Genomic DNA, 6,277 nt, shown 5'->3' on the forward strand with positions numbered 1-6,277 from the left:
TATCACCAAATGTATCTCCAAAGACATAACCTAAATGACAGGATCCTAGGTCGATATATGACCCACCTTGGTTTTACACTAACACAGAAACCAGGGGAATCCTAAGGCACCTTAGTTGGTCCTTGAGCAAAAGCAAGCACAGCCCCTACACACTTATTCTTAGCTCAGTGTCCCTGTGAGCATCATTCCCTTGGATACCAAAAACACCTGGTTCATTGCGCAGACAACACAGAAGGATTCCATGCTGGCATGGAGAGTTAGCTGAGATCAGCAAGCAGCATGTATGAGATGAATGAGATGCAGTCAAGGGCAGAGACATCTACCTGGATGTGCATACTCACATGATCTTCATCCTGAACTCCAGCTTCCCAAGAATATTAATAACGAAGGTGAAAGGCGGCAGTGGTCTGGACTTCCTCTTTAAAGGAATAGGCATGTTTCCAGCCCAGCGAGTTATATACCACTTTCCTAGGAGCTAGAGGGGAAGTCAGAGCTGAGTGAGGCTTCAAGGTCAAGAGACACATGGGGAGGGGTTTCCAGGCTGGAGATGAAGTGGGAGCAGAGGATAGGAGAGGCTTGGAGAGCATCTGGATGCAGACAGGAGGGGCCTGAGGCACTGGAAGGATAGTAGGAAGGCTGGTCTTGATTGGATCTTCTCCACCACTTTCAGGCAGAGTCAAGCAAGCTGCAGTAGGGGTCTCCTGGGAGGTAAATCTGGAAGGGGCTCTGCCCGTGTCCTTGTGGAGGTCCGGCGCAAGGAGCTGAGAGAAGTCACCCAGAGAATGAATGAGACAGGATGCAAAATAGAGAGCTCAGAGTGGACCAGTCATGGGCAGTAGACTATGGGCTCATCTGTGGCCACAGTCACCCCAATCATCATCAACTGACCGTGGGGTTCAGTACCTGTTACCCACACAAGCACAGTCAGGGGAAATGACCCAAGGACTGGGCTCATCAATGTTTTCACACAATCGATAAGTACTCAGTACTCTTTATGTCCCTGCCTTGACAAAAAGGGCCTCTGGGATCTTCTCATATGACCTTTAAACACCTCAGCACCTGTCTCCCCTTGGTCCTGACTCCTAGGATCCACACACCCTTGACATCATTGTCACCAGTGCACAGGAACCCAGGACCAAGGTGGGCTTAGAAAGACTGATTTTGTGCTTTTGTGGAGGAGAGGCAAGATGAAGACCAGACATCTGATACGGAAACAGCCTAGTATAACTGGCTCCCCGGGTCTGGGTGGCAAAGGATGTAACAGCAGCTGGCCAGCACCCAGAAAGGACTTGGGGTCTCGGTTAGTAAGCTCAGTGGCTATGATGGAGGGCCCAGCGAGCTAGTGTTGTACCTGGAGGGATACAGGTGCCTAGATACCCACCTCAGTCCCAAGACCACATATGGCACAGATGACCCTTGGCCTCCAGGACAAAGACATCAGCAAGCAGGAAAAGCAAAACGAGACATATTTATCCATCAGTGACAGGGCACAGGAGCATGACTGATAGCCTTAGGACCTCACATCTTCTCAGGAAGAGACCCCATAAGGTGATAAGCACAACCTCTTGGGAAGTCCATCCGTGCTGACCCTCCCTCCCAGCAGAGCTCAGCCCTCTGCAATAAAGCAGTGCTGCATCTGTGCAATCCTCCTGCATGGGGCTTTCGGTGAGAACAGAAATTCTGAAAAAAGATTCAATTCTGTAGGTTGAAAGAAGGTTCTCTGTAGCCACAGGCTGAAAGAGGAGGCACTGGCCACTGTGATGGAGTGGAGAGCCAGCTAACTCTACAACCCATCCCTCTGCCTGTGGTGCTGCATCCTGTGGGGAGCTGAATGGTGATAGCAGAGGTCATAGCCCAGCATTGAATGCAAGGACTGCCATTGCATTCTAGCTGTGAACCCATCAATGGCCTCAGACACTCGCCCAGTCCAAGGTCATGGCCCAAGATCCCCAGATCCCACCCTCAGCACTTCCAGGGCTCTCACCTTCTCAGTGCTGGCAGGAAATGTGACCGCCCTGTAGGCAGCCCCAGGAACCGCTAAAGCTCCTTCATCTGCTGCTGCTACAGAAAGTAGAGTCAGGCCCACATTCAACAGGAGCAGCTTCATGGTCGCCATGGTGCCTTATGTTCCTTGCCTCCCTGCAGTGTGTATATCTGGCATGAGGTGACACTCAGCCTCACCTGCACAAAGGCCCAGCCATGTGTGGGCTGATTGTACTGTTTTGCTTGGATCTCGTGGACACATGGTGCTTATTTCTGTAATTAGCCACCTGGCTGTGCTTTCACTCACTCTGAGGAAGCCTTGTCAGGAGAGAGGATGTTATCAGAGTGGGAAGCACTACCTCAGAACCCAGAGCAAGGTGACAACCAGGACCCCCGAGTTCCCACCCTTTCCATGTCCAGGCTCTATTGCCACCAAAACCAGTCATGACGCTTCCTCTCCCTTCCCAGAACTTCCAGCTCCAAACACAGTCTCCAGTTCCTCTCCACATAGCAATGGTAGATACAGAACCCAGCCCCACCACCACAGTCCCCAGAGTGCTCAACTCTTGTCTCTCCCCACCACATTCTGGCACTCTGGCTCCTGTGTTCTGTCTTAACCACATACTTAAAAGGACCCTGCACACCTCCCTGACTCTGCATGTCCTCCCTGCCACTCCCATCCCCCTCAGCAGCTGGGCTTCTAGAAAAACCTTCAAATTCTACTTCCCATCTGCTCAGAGCTTCTCGTTTCTCTCAGTTCAGGCTCCAAGAGTTGGGAACTCAGACCAGACTGAAGTCTCCCAGGTTGCCCATCTCCCGTTGGTCCTCTGTTCTGTGCCACAGCACAGTGCAAATCCACTGCCTTGCTTCTGTGCAAATGTGGAAGTACGGGTGTGCCTGTGAACAAGTGGAACTGTACATTTCTGTCCATGCACGTATGTGAGAGAGCACATGGGCATGTGTGTCTGGGAGTTCATGTGTATGCATGGTTTTGAATTTTGGTCTTTGTCTGTGTATGTGAGTGCATGCTTTGTGCCTGGATATTTGTCTCTTTGTGTATACAAGTATTCATATACCAGTGTGTGTGCATATTTATGTCAGCTCTCATATGTGTCTGTGTATGAACCTGTGCCACTGTGGGAGACGCATATTTTGTATATGTGTTCGTGTGCCCTGATTTCTACATGTGCATCTGTATCTCTGTGTATTTATGTGGCAGAGTCAGTGAGAATCCAAATCAGTGTCTGCATATGCCTGTCTCTGTGGATGTGTCTATGTGTGTGGGATAGTTTCCTTGATGTTATGATGAGAATATGGAATAATTTTCACAGTCAACATGCATAAACACTTGAACACTAGCTGTAGGCACTCTGCTGGGAAAACTGGAAACTTTAAAACTGTGCCTCACTAGAAGACATTGAATGCAGTGGAATCCCTCTGGGTCTGCCCTGAGCCCTCTACCTCCTGGTCTACTAGACTGTGTCAAGCTCCCATGCCCAGAGACAGAGATGATTCATCTACCTTGCCTTCTTGCAGGATGGACAGTATCTCCTGATCTATAAGCTAGAATCAGTCCTTCCTCCACTGTGCTGTGTGTGTGTGTGTGTGTGTGTGTGTGTGTGTGTGTTGTGTTACAATTCCAACTAGAGAAACTAACAGAAGAAATAGGTACTGATAAGTGAGGTCACTCCTTAAAGAAGCCAGAGCATGTGGATGCCAGGCCTTGGAATGGTTATGTGGAAAATTAGAAAGGGATTGCAACTTCAGGCTAAAGAAGCCATTCACACCATACCTGATTGATCCCGCAATTAGGTGAGTCACAACAGCTAGCCTACCCTGTTTATGAATAAGCAGAGAGAAAGAGAGAAAGGGGAATATACAGGAGAGGGCAGCAGAGTAAGTAGGCTTACTGAAAAGGGGGACTGTTTAATGTTCTACAGGGAAAATTCTCTAGTGCTGCCCTGGGCTGCTGTGGAGATGGGATTAACCTTAACATAAAAAGGAAAGTTTGCTAACAGGTAGGAAGCTGTGGTGGTTTGGAAGAAAACGGCTCCCAAAGAAAATGGCACTATTAGGAGTTCTGGATTTTTTTGGTGTAGATGTGACCTTTTAGGAGACCACTTTCTATTGCCTGAAAGATGTAGGACTCTCGGCTCCCTCTCCAGCACTATGTCTGCCTGCACTCCACCATGTTGCACCATTATGATAATGGACTGGACCTCTAAAATATACATGAGCCAACACAATTAAATGTTTTCCTTTTTAAGAGTCATCAGGGTCATGGTGTGACTTCACAGCACAGAAACCCTAAGACAGAACTTGGTACCATGGCCTGGAGTATTACTGTGATAAACCTGATAGTGTCTTCGTTTGGAGAAATTTGGACTTTGGTAATTTGGGTTAGGAAAGCAATTGAATACTGCAAGTGCTGCTTAAGGGACCACACTAGTAGGAGCGTGGAAGACAGTGGTGCCGAGTGTGACATAATGAGCCATATAGGACTGGCTCAAGAGGTTTCAGAGTCTTAGCTGGGGTCATCCTTGTGGATTCCTGATAGTGGCCCCACAGTCTGCCCCAGCCATACAACTGTCACCTACATTCAGAGGGACTAGTTTGGACCTATGCTGTTTCCTTCCTGTCCAGCTGGAGTTGGTGAGCTCCCATTAATTCTGGTAAACTGTTTCAGTGGATGAACCCTTTATGGTCTTGACCTCTTTGCTCATATTATCATTCCTTCTACTCTTCAACTGGTCTTGGGAGCTCAGTCCAGTGCTCCAATGTGGGTCTCTGCCTCTGTTTCCATCTGTTGTGGGATGAAGGTTCTATAGCGATATTTAAGATAATCATCAGTCTGACTACAGACTGTTTGGGCACCCTCTCCTCTATTGCTTAGGGTCTTAGCTGGGGTCATCCTTGTGGATTCCTGGGATTTTTCCAGAGCCAGGTTTTTTGTTAACCACATAATGGCTCCCTCAATCAAGACATCTCTTTCTTTGCTCTCATATCTGTCCTTCCTTCATCTCGACTATCCCATTCCCTCAAGTTCTCCTCAGCCCTCCCTTTCTCCCCTCCTCTTCCCCTTCTACCCTTCCTTCTACCCCACCAACCCTATGCTCCAATTTTGTCAGATCTTGTCAGTTTCCAATTTCCGGGGGAGGGGGGTCTATATATGTTTTTCTTTGGGTTCATCTTCTTACTTAGCTTCTCTAGGATCATGAACTATAGCCTCAATGTCCTTTGATTATAGCTAGTATTCTGTTGAGTTTGGGCCTGGGTTGCCTCACTCAGGATAGTGTTTTCTAATTCCATCCATTTGCATGCAAAATTCAAGATGTCTTTTTTTTTACCGCTGAGTAGTACTCTAATGTGTAAATGTGCCACACTTTCTTTATCCAGTCTTCAGTTGAGGGGCATCTAGGTTGTTCAGAAGTCTCAAGAGTGTCCAAGGCTTGGCAGGCAGCTCATACATGGCGTGTCAGGATGGGAGAGGTTTTTGGAATATTGACTATTAGCGGCTTATCCACTTTTAATAGAGGGAACAGATTTCTGGCCAGGTGCGGTGACAGGCAGAGGGGGGTGGATCTCTGAGTTCTAGGCCATCCAGGTCTAGTAGCAGATTCCAGGCTGGTCAGGAATCCATAGGGATCCTGTCACAGAAAAAGACAAGACCCTTACAATGTGAGAAATGGAAAACCAGCCAAGGACACAAAAGACTTCAGGGCCCAGAAACCATTTTGGAACAAGATAAATAAGATTTTTAAGAAAATTAAGAACATTAAAACTAAGCGTTGTAGCATGCTTATACTCCCAGCACTGCAGAGGTTTATGCAGGAGGATCAGAAGTTCAAGACCATCCTTGGCCACATAATAAGGCTGAAACTAGCTGAAGCTACTAGAGATTCTGCCTCAATAAAAAAAAAAAAAAAAAAAAAAAAACAAGCAACGCCAGCTGCAACACTTGGGAGAGCAGGCCCTGCACCTCACCTGGGTAACACAATAGAGTCAACCTTGTTGGTGGAGGTATGGATGAGCCAGTCCCAAAGCTGTTATTTTTTAATATTTTTATTCATTTTACATACCAATCCCGGTTCCCCATCCTGCTCCTCCTCCCCCTCCCCCACACCTTCCCTTTATCCCCACCCACTCCTCAGAGAGGGTAAGGCTTCCCATGGGGAGTCAACAAAGCTGGGCACATGAAGTTGAGGCAGGACCAAGCCCCTTTCCCCTTCATCAAAGCTGAGCATGGTATCCCACTGTATAAAGTAGGCTCCGAAAAAGCCAGTTCATGCACCAG

Source organism: Arvicola amphibius, chromosome 7 (genome assembly GCF_903992535.2).
Source record: "Arvicola amphibius chromosome 7, mArvAmp1.2, whole genome shotgun sequence".
NCBI lineage: Eukaryota > Metazoa > Chordata > Mammalia > Rodentia > Cricetidae > Arvicola > Arvicola amphibius.